This window comes from Cyprinus carpio, chromosome B7 (assembly GCF_018340385.1).
Source record: "Cyprinus carpio isolate SPL01 chromosome B7, ASM1834038v1, whole genome shotgun sequence".
Lineage (NCBI taxonomy): Eukaryota > Metazoa > Chordata > Actinopteri > Cypriniformes > Cyprinidae > Cyprinus > Cyprinus carpio.
This window is the reverse complement of record NC_056603.1, coordinates 40,393,921-40,409,295: the sequence shown is the minus strand read 5'-3', so window position 1 is coordinate 40,409,295 and position 15,375 is coordinate 40,393,921. Positions and strand designations below refer to the sequence as shown.

Sequence of the window (15,375 nt, the reverse complement as noted above, 5' to 3'; positions counted from 1 at the left end):
GATTATATATAATTATATATAATTTAAATACTTATCCATAATATGTAATGGAAATATAAATGTAATCATGAATAATTTATTACTGTTTTTTTTTTTTTACTGGCAATTGTGCCTTCCTTGTCAGTTTTTCTTTTCTTTTTTTATGCTTTAGTGAAATATGTCAGTCGTTTCAAAATGTGAACTTGATTTATAAAATACAACACAAAAAAAAAAAAAAAAAAAACTTATTCACTCTCTTTTTTATGCTCTGTTGGCTGTACTCTCTAGTATTAAACAGAGTTTTTGTAACAAATCCACCGCATGTCTGCTTTTTTCTTCCTTTCTGTTAACTACTACCCTCCGTTTTATGTCTTGATAGATTTTCAGTCCTTCCCTTTAGCCCTAAATTTTTTTTTCTGCATACCCCCATTTTTCTCTCTTCCTCACGAAAACCCCCTCGCTCCCTCTCCTACAAGGCACACTTGTTATTTCTTCGTACAAGGTCCCGTAATTAAGTTTGACATAAGCGAAGGGATTAAATATGTGGTTTGAGAGGGGGAGAAAGGGGCTCTGTTACAATCTCAAGGCCAGCTGTAAAATGGAACCAGATTGCGACACTTGGAGTAGGAAAGTTTGGGAAAGCTGCCGAGACTGAAGCTGTGTGTTCATACTGCACTGGAGTATGAATCCCTCTGCAGCGTAAGAGCGGCCAAAAAACTACTGCTCCCCCTATAATCCACCCCCTCTAAAAACCTGTCCCGGCTCACATTCTGATAAGCCCCGCAATGCACACATGCCATGCGTCTGCTGCCCCCCTCATGCCATTACATTTTAGAGTAGACAAGACTTCTGTTGTATACATATGTGGTTCAAGGAGCCTTAAAGAGTATCATAGTATTCCTATAAAAAAGCATGGTATTACAATGGCCCAGACACATGACTTTTTCCATTATTTTTCTGTTTTAAGTGATATTTTTGTACCTGATTTATACAGTAATTATTTGGGAAATTCTGTTTTAAAAATCAGATTAAGCAGATATTGTAGTCCTTTCATGGTTTGTTCACACAGGATGCATTAAAACACCTAAAAAGAGCACAACAGATTTTAAAATATCCATATTTACTGTAGGCACATTAATTCCCATTAGTGTAATTTTATTATCATTGCTATACTATTATAGTATTTTTGTTAATATTTTGAATTACATTGTTTTTGTATTTTTCTTTCTTTAGAGAGAAAAAAAGAGAGCGTTTTTCTCTTTATTTAAATATGTCTATATAGTTTCATGTTTTGCTTATTAGTTTTAGCTTATTTAGTTTCAGTTATTTTAGAACTTCAAGTTTAACTAAACAAAAATGCGAAATGTTGCCATGGGAACATTTTATTTTATTTTATTTTATTTTATTTTATTTTATTTTATTCAGTTAATGTTTAATTTATTTCGAGTTTTTATTTAATTTTTTTATTATTTTTTTTACTCTAATAACTCTGTTTTCCATATATTGTTGCTTGTTCATATGCAACAATGAATATGTTTGTCCGTATTGTAATATGCTGTCCTACATTCAGATTCATTCATTCAAAACTCGTTGTTTTGAAAGAGAAAATGATGCACTGCATTTCAAAAAATGTTTGAAATTGTAAAGATTTTTAACTTTACGCACCCTGTTAAAAAGAAAGAGAGATGTAGAGTAACAACCAAAGCTGTTCATCTAGCGCTTTTTTACATAGACCAACAATTAAACAAATAGTGCTGACGGAATGCAAGAACATGTTCTGTGTGAACGGCCCCTCAGGCACTTTTTTTTATTTCACCACTACTTTCTTAATCCTAAACCGCTGTTCTTTTGATCGAAATATTACCACCAAGCCAAGGGACTTCCACACAAAACCTCTTAGCCTGTTCAAAGAGCATCGCCCGCTTAGGTCAAAAAAATCCTTTTCATATCATGGAAAAAATATATGTATAAATGAATAAAAATAACACGAGTTCGGAGGATAATTACAGCAGGAAGGGAGATTTCGGTCTTTTGTGCCAAAGACCTCTGCTTCTTTAGTTATAGGACTTCGGCCTCCCACACCAAAACCACTACTGCAGCTCTCTCAAAGAACCCTACATTCCAAAATAAAACACAAGCTCTCCCAGCCAAAACTCTGACACTCAAGCCGCCAAAACAAACACACTCTTTCCCCTGGCCGCCAAGCGTACATATGATACATGCTCTGTAGCTGTTTCAATTATCACAATTTGAGCTGTGTCTTGAAATGTTGATTCACCCATTGTTTGCCTTGAACTTTGTAATTCAACTCCACTGTCAGACACAAGGATAATTTGCTGTCAGTCCTAATGAGTTCAGTGTTTCTGAGAGTTGGTTCACTAGCTAGCGTTCAATCCTTGACACAGAGCGTGGAAATGCGAGCCGTGATGGTCACGTTGTGAAAGAACACAGCATCTCCATGAGATTTCCCTTCTCCGTGAACTCTGTGCGGTCTTCGGTGGGAACTTTGCATTCTTAAATAACTCTGGCAAAAACGTTCTAATCTTAATGAGTCTGAACAGCAAATCTCTCATCTGCGGCAAAAAGGGATTAGGAAAGCAGGGAGAAAAACACTGCTGTTCCACTTTGATGAATTGTGTTTAGTAAATCCCTGGGTATGAAGTTCCTCTGATGAACAAAGCGCTGGAGAAGCATGGATGTTTTTAGACAACATAACTTATCAGAGAGAAACAGAACATGCATTTAAGGGGGAATACAAAGGAAAAGCAGATTCGTCACTTCGGCAAATGATAAAAGTGGTTAACGCTTTTTCTCAATCCACTTAGTTAGTTTTGGTTAAAAAATAAATAAATAAAAAAATCAGCCCAAAGTAGCTTTGCACAAATTAAAGGCATTGTGTTTCTCCCGGCCTTATCATCCTCGTGTTTATTTATTTTTACATGACGCGGAGGGCCTTTGTTAACAATAAATAAATAAATTGATAATTTCCTGCCTCTTAGCAGAGATGCTATAAACAGCTGTCATAGTGGAGTTAATGAATAGGCATAAGAGGAGACCGTGAAGCTTTGCAGTTTTGAAGCAAATTGGAAAGTTACACTTGGGCTAGGCTTTTCTTCAAACTTCCTAGGCCTGAGCTTCAGGCTTTGCTGTAGCTTCATTTGGTGGTTTATATTGTACCATACTAAAATATGATGAATGCAGATTAAATCTAAAATAAATTTTGAAATTAGAAATGCAGGATTATTTGTTGTATCGTGGCATTTTTAAATGACAGTTTAAATCCTAAGTTTTGAGTTTACCTCTTGTTTGGGTGGAGGGGGGGGGGCAATATTTGTGTGTGTGTGTGTGTGTGTGTGTGTGTGTTTGTGTGTGTGTGTGTGTGTGTGTGTGTGTGTGTGTGTGTGTGTGTGTGTGTGTGTGTGTACTGTATGATGAATATTTTCACACTTGACTTCTGTTAATGTGGGAATATGGCATGTTCTTCACATATACATCTGGTCACCAGGAGTCTTCTCTTGAGTGACAGATAACATCTGGGAAGTCTGTAGCTATCTCAGAATACATGGGCCCTATCTACTCCTCCCCCTTCTTATTCAGACTCATTCTTTTCCTCTCTTCCCTTCTTCCTTTGCGTTATTCAGTTCATTCATGAACATATCCCTCCATTATTGATTTCCTATTAACCCCTTCCAATCTGGGAGGATTGAGGCGAATTGATGCATAATTTATGTAATTATTTATTTTGTCTTTTTAATTATAGATACAGTCATAATGAAAGAGGATGTTGTGGGTAGAAACAGGACACAACACATGCAGGATTTTAATTTGTGGTCATGAGCACAATGGCTCAAAACATCTGAGGGACATGCACTAACCAGCAGGCCATGGCTCAGATGGGCCTATTTATTATTGTAATTTATTTCATATTATTTTGTTTCTGTGTGTTTAAATATTCCTTTTTATGCTTTTCATATGTCGTTTGATCCCCCATGTTTTCTCTATTAAATATTACTCTTGCTTTCTCATTGATTTCTCTCCATTTTTCTCCACCTCCTTTCCCATCTCTCTCCACCCCTCCTGCTGTTTCTGACAAGTGCGTGCTAATGCTCAAGTAGCACAGTGCCTCTAGGTCACACATGTAGACGTGCATCAGAACTAAAGACACGTAGTGTTCCCATTTGAATTGACAATTCCCTGACAGAACTTCTATGATCATTCATGGGGCTGAGCGGTTCTCTGACATCCAACTTGAGAAAGTGCTTCATGGGCCTTAACATGGGCAAAGATGGAAAGTGTGCCTCTGTGTTATAATACATGGTGTAAGAATAGACTTGCATGTAGACTCTTGTTATTTAAGAGGTTTTAAATCAAGGGTCTGTCAGCTACATACACTCCCATGTCATTTACTGTGAACCAAAGTATCAAAAGTGTGTAGAAGTGGGTGGAAGTCTATACTGTATATTTCAGCTTTTTCATGTATGTACAGTGGGGTCTAAAAGCCTGAGACCACACAGAATATATGGTATGTGTTTAGGTATGTATGCATTTATTTAAGACCACAAGCTTCATCAGAATTCATGCAAAAGTAAGATTCTGCGAAGTGAGATTTTTAACTCCAGTTTGTGACACTGATCATCTGAATTCCTTCTTTTTTTTTTCAAATTATGCTTGATAATCTGATCATCAGGTTTTATATAAACTTGTGGATTTTCATGCAGTTCAAGTGTCATTAAACTAAAACGCAGACAAACCAAATACTACGAAATTCTGACATTTTTATTTAACTTTTCTCCTTTTTTCATTTTTACTTTTTCCCAAGTTGTTATGCCAATGTAAGATATAATTTGCAATATAATTAAGATGTATCTAAAATTATGTCATTTATAAAAATGTATGCAAAAGTTTAAAATGTAAAAAATTCAACACCCCTCAAGTTGACTGCGTGCAGGTGTGTGTGTGTGTGTATGTGTGTGTGGAAAGAAGCAGTTTGTATGTGTTTAGAGTCAGACAGAATGTAATGTATGTTTTGCATGTGTATTTATTCCTGTTCTGAGTATATGCGCGAGACGGAATGCGTGCGTTCGTGCTTTTCTGTTTGTCTGGGAAGCACACAAGAGAGAAAAAGTGAGACGCAGAGAGTAAGAATATTTTATTGAGGCATAGCGTTCCTGTACCGGTCCAGCCGTCTGATGTACAAAGAGCCCAGAGGAAGGAGGTTCACAGCTGTTTGTAGACTCTACGAACAGGAAAGGTCAACGTCGTAATGCGGCACGTTTCTGTAACGCGTTTTCATTTCGCCCCTTTCCAACAGAAAAAACGCCACTTCGGCTTCCTTCAGTAGCACTGGTGCATTTAAATTACTGTTCTTGCCTGGAGAAGAATGGTTCAAGCATAACCCCATTGTATTCTTTGATAAACTCTGTAAAATGCACAGTATAAGCTGGGGGAAGCAGCATGGTTTAAGGGCACAATTGCCGTGAAAATTTACCATGGAAAGTTCCACCACCCTTCCTCTGCCGAAAAGTGAGAGAGAGGAAGAGAAGGATGGAGGGAGAAGGGTCTGACTGTTATCTGTAGATGCAGAGCAGAGCAGGGAAGATTGTCTTTGTGTTTGTCATCTCGCTATGGGGGCTCAGCTGTAAAGGAACAATAGTGCTCTAATCCCAGCTCTGATGCCAGATTAATATTCAAGCCCACCAAAATATTAATTCCAGCCAAGAGCAGCGCATGCAAAATAATGTCAAAACACTCAAACAAATAAAGACAACAACGAATCGAGAACACACAAAGAAAACGCTCCAGCTTGCTGCAGCAATGTCCACAAACACACACACACACACACACACACACACACACACACACACATCTCATTGCATAGAATTCACTGTTAATCTTCATAATAATTTTGTTTCCAAAGAAGACTATTTGAGGTGTGCTATGTTGTTTTTCGCAGATTGTCTTCACTTAGCCAGAGGTTTTATTCCAGGATTTGAATATTTACAGTTTGAAATAATGGAGGTTGTAAAAATAAACCCTGCTTTATTCTCTGTAATCCACATGGCTCGAAATTGCCTCCCAACTTCAAAGACCGTCCTGGAGTTGTTGGCCATTAATATGATTTGATGCGAAACTGTTGCAGCCACAGGAAGTGTCCATTATCAAATTGTTTGTCAATGTTTTTCCTACTGATATCAGTGGCAGTGTGGATTTTAATGACAATTTCATTCACTTCTGTAAAATAATGTTCATTTGTAACTTGATAGACACTAAAAAAAGAAATCACATGGATCATGGATCAATTATGTGACATCCTTAAAGATTATAAACAAAACAATACATGCAAATGCAACTCAGACTATATTAAATATGGGTTAACTTGGAATATATTGATAATACTTGCTAATATTCAAATAGGATTTTTAATGACAGACACTGGAGTATATTTTGTCACAACAAGTCTAATTTCAGTCAGTTAAAACTTAATCATATTTGTATAATGGTAACACTTTTAATAACAATTATGTTGCTCACAATTATATCACGATTACTGATTATATTTGTTGTCATTGGAGAAATTACATCTGAATTATTGCACTGTCACCTATAAGCATGCATGTGGTAAATTTCACCTTATCGAGTTTGCTGATTTATTATCATTATATATGATTTATTAAATATACGCACTCTGTACATTATGAAAACTGATAATTCCAAATAATTAATTCCAGTAATTCCAAATTATATTAATGTATTTCTATTAAAACAACAACAACAACAAAATGACTTTGTATTGTGGCTCAAAAATTGCTTTAGTGCATTTATTCAGCCGCCTCAGTCAAAAACAATATATCCATGTTTGGATTTATTACAGTTCGTAACTGAGGAGGTTTTGATGGCAGATTTTGTTGCAAATGATTGTTTGCAGGAACACAGACTGGCTATATTACACTTTCATTTGAGCAGAATATCTCAATAGAAATTTCTCCAACTTACATGTTTGTGAATGTTTTCAGATCATCAGCGCTTTTCCGTAGTGTAATAAAGTGTGTACAAATGGTTGCCAGGTTGTGAAGATAAAGTAAAACGCAGGGAGGAAAATGTGTTCTTTTAAGAGAAAAGCACTGATAGAGGGATCTCGACATCTGGCAACCCCAAAAATGGAAACTTGTTGAGGTCTATATTTTTTCAACTCTTTTTTTGTTGCAGAAAATATAGAGAAATTTGGGATATAGAGAGTTTAAAAAAAAAATTAAAACCACGTTTAGTCTCATATTTTTTCATCAAAGATTTTGCATGTTGATATAGTCACAGTTAGTGTTAGTCATAGAAAAGAAGGTTGTCAGTTTTTCCTCAATTTTCGTAATTAACACTAGTTTGAAAAGCAGGTAAAGGCTTAAAATAAGGAATAAAGAGTGAGATAATTTGGTGAAGTTTTAGTGAGAAGTTTGTGAGGAAGAGTTTGTATGGCGTTGAAGTGGCAGATCCAGGGCTTTTCAGTCAGCGAGAAGTTAGCAGCGAGGTGATTTTTATGGGTTGAGATGTGTCAGAGGGGTCTTGAAGGTTTCCTATAGCGCCTGACATGTTGAAACGGACACAGGCCGGGAGAAGGTGACAGGTGAAGAGCTTTAGTCACCGTCATGGCTTGATGAACAATGATGAATTGCCTCTTTCTGCTTTGGCATGGGAATGGGCCAGTGAAGCAGAGCTGAGTGATGGAGGAGAACAGGCCATGGGACGACGCTCAGCGTGGGTTGTCTGGATTGCATGGCTCGAGGTGTTAATGAAGTGTTTGAGGTCCTCTCCGGCTTTAGTATAGGTGCGATCCTTTGTCAGTTAAGCTCAGTCAGCATGTGCACGCACACACACACACATGCAGCTTCTCTCAGTCACTAATCCAACAGCAGGGGAAGGGTTGTGCTCCGGCCGACAGTGAGATCTTCTGTACAGTGATAAGGTCTAATGTGATCTGGGCTAGTTAGATTAATCTCTCACACATGGCACTAAATATGAAGGGTCAGCTTATTTTAATCCTCAAATCTCCACCACACAGACACATGGACCACTGTCTCTCAAATTTCACCAATAATCTTACTCTTAATTCCTTATCTTAAGCCTTTATCTGCCTTTCAACCCAACCAAGGAGTGTTTTCAGATGTTTTTGATGGGCTTCATGATGCACCAATTTTTTTTCTTTTTTTTCTTCACAAAAGGGTTGCAAAAAATATATACTCCAATATACTATCCAATATCTATCATTAAAAATCATATTCTAATGTTAAGAAACATTTTATGGTTTTGTTTATGGTTTTGTACTAAAAATTTTAAGCATTACTCATCTTTAATGTAGTCTGAGTTTCTTTTGCAGTTTATTGCTTTGTTGTTGATTTCTGAAGATGTCACATACCTATTTAGAATCTTCCTAATTTTTGTCTAGTTTCTGTCAAGTCACAAATAAACAAAAATTATAAGTATAAACAAAACTACATGTTTGCATTTACCTAATCTGTTATCAAATTTTAGCAGAATTTTGAATGAACTAGCTTTAACATTGATAATGTTTAGTCTCTTTAAAATCAAATTTTCTAATATTGTTTGTATTTTGCATTGCAACACAGTTTTGCGGACCAACCCACTCGTATTTGGAGGACACCAATGGAAATAATATTAGAATGTAAGGATGAAACTAAATATGCAAAGTTAAAGTCTAAAAACATATCATTAAAAATGCTAATGAATGTCCACTATTTAAAATATCTATGGTGATTAGAGACCTGATATCAGTCATCAGTCAGCTTTTTATTTATTTTTTTACATCAGTTGTACATTGTTGATATTTTCACATCTGTCTGTACAGAAGTTATCTATCATCCATGTATTCTACAGTAATGTTTTTACAGCTTTCTCTCAAGAACCCTCAAATAAACCATCACGTGGGTCTGACGGGATCGCCTCGTTCATATCTCTTTAAACTGTTGTTGATATCCAGCCACTGACATGTGACATGTCCTTTAAAGGGAAAATCATGAGGGATGTGTCCAAGCGTAATTGTCCCATTTTCCTTCTGGAGCTTATTTCAGGGCTGTTTTACTCTTTGTTGCTCTGATTGATTTGTTCCATAACCGATTTAAATTCACACACGACAAAGATAAGAAAGTGCCCAAATTTTGAGGGAAGTCAAGACAAATTGAGGTCAAAACTTCATTTTGATACAGTGTCTGAGATCCTCTTGGATTTACATAGACCATTGGGATTACTTTCTAAAACTGGGGTTATTGTTTAAAAGAAAAAAAAAAGACTTGGTTAATTTGTTATTTTGAAAACCTGTTTTCCTGTCTGAAAGTGTGTCATGTGTAGACTGATGCAAGAATATTTATTCAGATGCTGAGATTGTATTAGGATGTTATTGTTTACTTCGTAACCCCCCACAAACATACACTTTTCCAATGATACAGTTTTCTGCCAAAATCCAACCAACACGCATCAATTTGAACAAAGATCGCCCTATTCTGTAGCCTTAATTAGAAGAAAATTGTAAACAGACGCACGCCTTTCTTAAGGGATTATCCATACTTTATGACAGAGCGTTTGAAGTCAGGAAGCTTTCTGAATCAGCATTGCTCAAGTGGGTCTCTTATAGGACATTGTTGTCTTCAATTATTTTCCATATTCCCGTATATGTGTCTGTATGAAGTCAGGATATCATCTATTATTTAGAGATGCAATCGTTTCTGTTTATCGGGTCTTTTTTAAAAAGGGGTTATCTGTATGCATCACTTTTTTGATTAAATGGAACAAAGCGTAATAAAGCAAGAAGGGTTGAAATGGCTGTTCGTCTCTCCTGCTCCGTGGATTCCCAACCTTTATTGTCATTTAATGCGAGCGATGCCGAGCGAGAAAGAGATCTGAAGAGCAGCTGGCACTGTGCTACGCTAACACACAAGGAAACGGGTTTTACACAAGTTCTCTTACACAAATACAGACGTATTTGTCCTGAAACTTTCTCTGAAGTGCTCTCTTGCACATTATTGAACCCGGGTCTACACAGAAGCTGACAGCTACTTAATCGTGCAAACAGTTTAGGCGTGTAAGAGAGTCTAACACTGATTTGTTCAGGTGCTGATTACTGCTGTGTCCCTTTAACTCAGCTGGTTTCAGAGGGATGCAGTTTCCGGGAACTTAATAGGACATTGGATGTCAGTGTTAATAAGTTTGATATCTGACATATGGCTGTGCTTACAGTGATATTATATATATACTGTATATATATTATGTGTATATATATATATATATATATATATATATATATATATATATATAAAATTACATCTGGAATATCTGGCTTTATTTACTAAACCCATCATGGCTTTCTTTTTTCTATGGAACATAAAAGGAGATATTTTGAATACTGTACGAGTCACTCTTTTCCATGAAATTGAGGTGAATAGGAAGTACATGCTAAAGGTGTGTTGTGTTAATATTGAAAGAATTTATCTGTATTCTGTAGGACTTTTCCCAAGTGTCTGTCCCATATTCTGAAGAATGCATTGAATTGTGTTGTGTTTTAAGGTTAAAGAGAAATGTCCGTAAACTGGCGGTTTTCAAAAAATTCCGGTACTCTCTAAAATATATTATCATGTAGAAACAGCTGGGAAATTGCCAGTTTTGTGAGTTTAAACTTATTTTAAAGTCTTATCTCATAATCACAAACTTCCAAAAGTGGAAAAGTCATGTAAATATATTAATATTAATATAATTTTAATATAATTGTTTAGCTGATTGCACTGAAAAGGCTTACTAGAGTTAGAAAGCCATACAGGTTTGGAGAGACATGAGTAAATAATTCCAGAAATATCAAACATTCCTTTTAAGCTGTTAAATTTCAGTGTGGTCACATTTACTGTGAATTCTCATTGGCAAAATCTCCAGCCATTTTAATAGGAATCTGGAATTTTGCTTGAGAATGAAAAATTTCCTAATGCAGATTTCGCATCAGGTTCAGCTTGTTCACGAATTCACCATGTTGACCAACATAAAGCTGCTGGGTTTGAAAGTGGCTTTTTTTTTTTTTTTTTTTTTTTGGTAAATTGAGCCATTTTTGCCCATAAATCTTTTTTGCTAATGTGACCACATTATTTACAAGTACTTTTTTAAAGTTTAGCCATTTTCATAGCAAAAAGAACAAAAACATGTAGATCCTTTTTTGCTATGTTTTGTCTCTCTAATCTCAGTCACAGACACATCCACTGGTATTTAACTGTCCTTTGGAGACTCTGCTATTGGTGATTAGTGTGGCCTTGACATAAACGACTGGATCAATACGTGACGTAAGCAGTCAGCCAAGGTCACTGCCCCCGCTGTATGATGACCTGGCTGGGTTCGGTCAACTCCTGGCTGATAAATTCAGGGTGACTGACCTTTGCTGACCTAGGCATTGCGTGTCAGACTGACCAGAGAGACTGTGGTGGCTGGTCATTGAGCTGATTCTGTAATGAAGTGTTCAGTATTGCCTTGCTGTCAGTCAATAATTAAAAGAAGAGATATGAAGTCTTAGATAGGTGTTGAATGGACAAGCGGGCCATTGGCTACAGAATGGCAATGAACAAGCAGCGGAGCAGTAAAGTGACATGTAAACTACTCTGATATGGACTGCTAATGGCTGCCTGGAAGATAGATTAGATGGGCTGCCTGGGAGTGCTGTACACAGCATGAACTGATCTTTAATCTGTGTGATGTGTGACATTAAAACAATGTCCAAATAATTTAGCACACAATTTTACATTTAAATATTTCCTAGATATTTAATTTAATTTAATACTTAAAATAATTTACATTTAAATTTAATGCAATTTTTTATTTATATCAACTAGCAATTTTTATTAGAAAATTACTGCATTCATGAAATACAATAAAGTATACAGTACATAAACTAAATTGTGATAAATGTGTTAGCCTGTTAAATGGCTGTAGTATATCATTCGATGGAAGTGTTTTTGTTGGTCTTGTATTGCTTGTGTTAAACATATATAAAGACTATGTATATGTGTATTTTTATTTTTATTTATTGCAGTTTATTCAGGTTAGACCTGGTCATGTGGTACACACCCATATTTAGGGCTTGCCCAGTGCAGGTGAGGGGAATCCTGGGAATCCCGGCTTCCCAGTCATCCATGCAGCCAGCTGCCACCACCTGAGACCTTGCACATTCCTCCGTCCACTAACTATTTAGTTGTCACTGATTTGGTTAAGTGGAATTGACTTTTATCTTTACTGTGCTGTGGGGCTGCCACTGGCGATACACATTCGCCCATCCCTCAGCCGCCTGTCTGCTCTCAGCCCCTGTGTCACATCTAGCACATTGCTATTGGCAGCTGAGGAGCGGCTGATCAATAGCTCAGGTCAGGGATGGCCCGCGGCCCTGCTGTGCTGCAGGCTGGGGTATTGATCCAGATCCACTCCGTCCAGCGTAAGGCCACAGTCTGCCCAGTGGAGAAGGTGCGAATGGGGAGGAATGGCCTGAGAGAGCTTTTGAATGCAACGCACCCATGCCACTGAACTGCACTAGAAATATTTAGTGTTGTCCAACCAGGATAGTAGGTTGTAATAGTTTGTCTTATTGCAGCCAGACCTTTCCCATCATGTTGCAATATTGATTCATTGTATATTTAAAGGTGTAGAGAATAATTTCTGTAATAGTAGTGTGACCAAAAGGAATTTCAAAACTGATTGTTTTCAGACAGGTTTCCCCATATATCATTGACCAGACTAACAGATAGTCATGACATGGAGGGACCTTTTTATAATTATTTTTTAAAGTTATTAAATTATGTAACATGACTTACGGAATAAAGAAGGGGGAAAAAAACCCATCTAGAATTAGAATTTATTTGATATAAATGTAATAATTATTATATAAATGTAAAATAAACATTTTAATATAAATAAATATACACGCTTAATATCTAATATTTTGAAAAAGTCTCCATTCATTTGTCTTCTTGCTCACATTTAGTCATGAATTTCATGAATCGCATAGATCATAACCAATATTTTCAATTCAAAATGGCAAAAAGGTGAGTAGTTTGCATCACTGCATATTACCGTTGGTTGTTTAACATTTCTATCATAATAAAACAGTTGTCAGATATCAAATTAAATTAAATGGCTACTCACTTCTTACCTCATGCTCATTCACCATTAAAACTGAAGCGAACCGTAAAGCCAGCCTTCTTTCATTTAACTGGCCATCTCCATTTTTGACATTGACAAGCACTGAGGCAGACCAGCCTAAAACTTTTCTTCATCCAAACAACAAACAGAGCAGTATCAATAATATCATTACTGACAGGGGACAATTTGGCCATTTCTAATTATTGGCGAGTACTGGTCCCCATCATTGTTTTTAGCGGTCATGGCCCTGGTGCAGACACAGAACGGTGACCGTAGATGTGAACCGGCATCGAAAAAGTTCAGACCTACACACTCCATCCATTCATCATCCATCTCGGAACCCCCGCCGCACCTCCTCCTCCATCCCCTCACCAGCTTTCCTGACTCGGCTGCTTGTTTTTGTTGCAGTTTTAAGTGCCTCTCCCTCGAGCTCCTCATCAACAACTTAATAAGAGCTCTTGGGAACAATTAAACAGCATCTTTAACCCTGCTCTATCCACAGAGGTAAAAATAATCATAAAAATGTTGCCAAATAGAAGAGATTCCAGGGGGACCGTTCAGAAATCACAGTCTGTCTCCTTCTCTGTCCTTTATTCCCTCAACTGAAGCCCAAGCAGCACAGGCGAGAGCTGTCAGAGCCGTAGCCTATGATAGACACATTTACTCGGCTTTCTATCCCAGCCCCATGTGGCGTTCCCCTTTGCTTTTCCCTCCTCCTTTTTTCTCTTTCAATGTTGGAACTGACATGTGAATAAATATGTACTGTCTAAGTGGCTTTGTTGTTGTGTATGAGAGATCTTCCGCAGAGTGCACAATTATGCATGTTATTACAGGAATATGTCTTGTTCTGGTTATGGGGGAAATTAAGTTTCTCTGGAAATTTCAGTTTTTTTTTTCTTCTTCTTCTTCTTTTTTCATGGAGAGAAAGAGCCCCTAATGCCACAAGAGGAAAAATTACTCAAAGAAATGCATTTATTACTTAATGTAATCTGGAAAATCACAAGGTTTTGTCCTGCAGCAGTAATAAAAATAATTATATATTAATTTTCCGTTCTCTAAAACAGCTTATTACAGAATTCAAAAGACTTGATAGAAGCCATATTGTTCTGTGTCCTCCCCTCCTAAAAGAGATTTAGCCGGCTCTTTCTCAGGGGGAACGAGCACGCAAAGCGAAAAATCTGCACTCACTTATTGAGCATAACTAACAACGGCCTCACGTCCTCTCAGCTCTGCTTTATAAAAGGCAAAGTGTGTGTTTATAAGTCTCTGTGAGAATCTATTAAATGTGTTTCTTGTTTCATCCTTTGTTCGGTTGCATGAAAGAACTTTTGCTGTAGATGTTAATAGCATGTTTTTTTTCTTCTTATCCCTAGGTGGCGCTATCACTCCGAAAGGCTTTTCCACTGACTGTGGATGCTTCAAACCAAATCACAAAACCGGGTCTCGTAGCTTTGAAAAAACCTGGAAATACCTGGAATTATAGGACTACATCATCCCAAGCCCTTGCCAAGGGACTTACTAATAGTGCCCAGGCACTGGATCTGAAAGCTTTACATTCCTCTTTACTTTTAAATATACCAACAGACCAAAAAAAAAAAACCTGATAGTTTTAGCACTAGTGATAGATTACGGCCATCCCCCTGCTATTGCACCGAACCTGCTGTGACCGCAAGGGTTGTGACCTTTCTGGCGCCCACTTCAAACAGACACTTGAAAAGAAGGACGCGGTCAGAGAGGGCTTCCGAGCGGTGGCAACTGAAACCAAAAACCCCATCAGGTAAGGCTGTGAAGTCACTTCTTTTCCTGCTGGCAACACCCCCAAAGCTCCTCGGGGGCTTTTGAAGCCCAGATGGACTCCCGCGTCCACGCCCACATAGGCGGCTTCTCCTCCATGCTGGGCCTACAGGAGAGCCCACTGTAGATAAAGGCTTCCTGGGTTTGAAGACTCAATCACCTGTCTGCTGCTGTAGGATTAGAGGGAATGTGTGCTGATTGAATTTGTTTGGCTCAAAGATGCTTAGGTGCAGGGAAATCCTGGAAAGCGACTGAGAAGGAGATAGGTAGATTGATTGACAGGAACGAAAGAGTGTACAGATGTGCAGATACATGATATCGTTGCATATTTTCATCTGCATAATGCAAGTTAGCCTGTGCTGCAGGAATATTCTGAGTTAGATACAAGTTGAACAAAAAAAAAATATATATTTTTGACTCATCTTCCCTTTTCTT

General features: G+C 37.4%; 1 protein-coding gene across 6 annotated transcripts in view; it reads left to right on the top strand.

Moving 5' to 3' along the window:
* LOC109092800 (zinc finger homeobox protein 3-like) overlaps positions 1-15,375 on the top strand; it is a 334,135-nt gene that overhangs the window by 162,066 nt on the left and 156,694 nt on the right. For all 6 annotated transcript variants that reach the window (XM_042728652.1, XM_042728654.1, XM_042728651.1 and 3 more), the window contains one exon: positions 14,520-14,923. The gene's annotated coding sequence lies outside the window, so the exon portion shown is untranslated. The remainder of the gene's footprint in view (positions 1-14,519; positions 14,924-15,375) is intronic.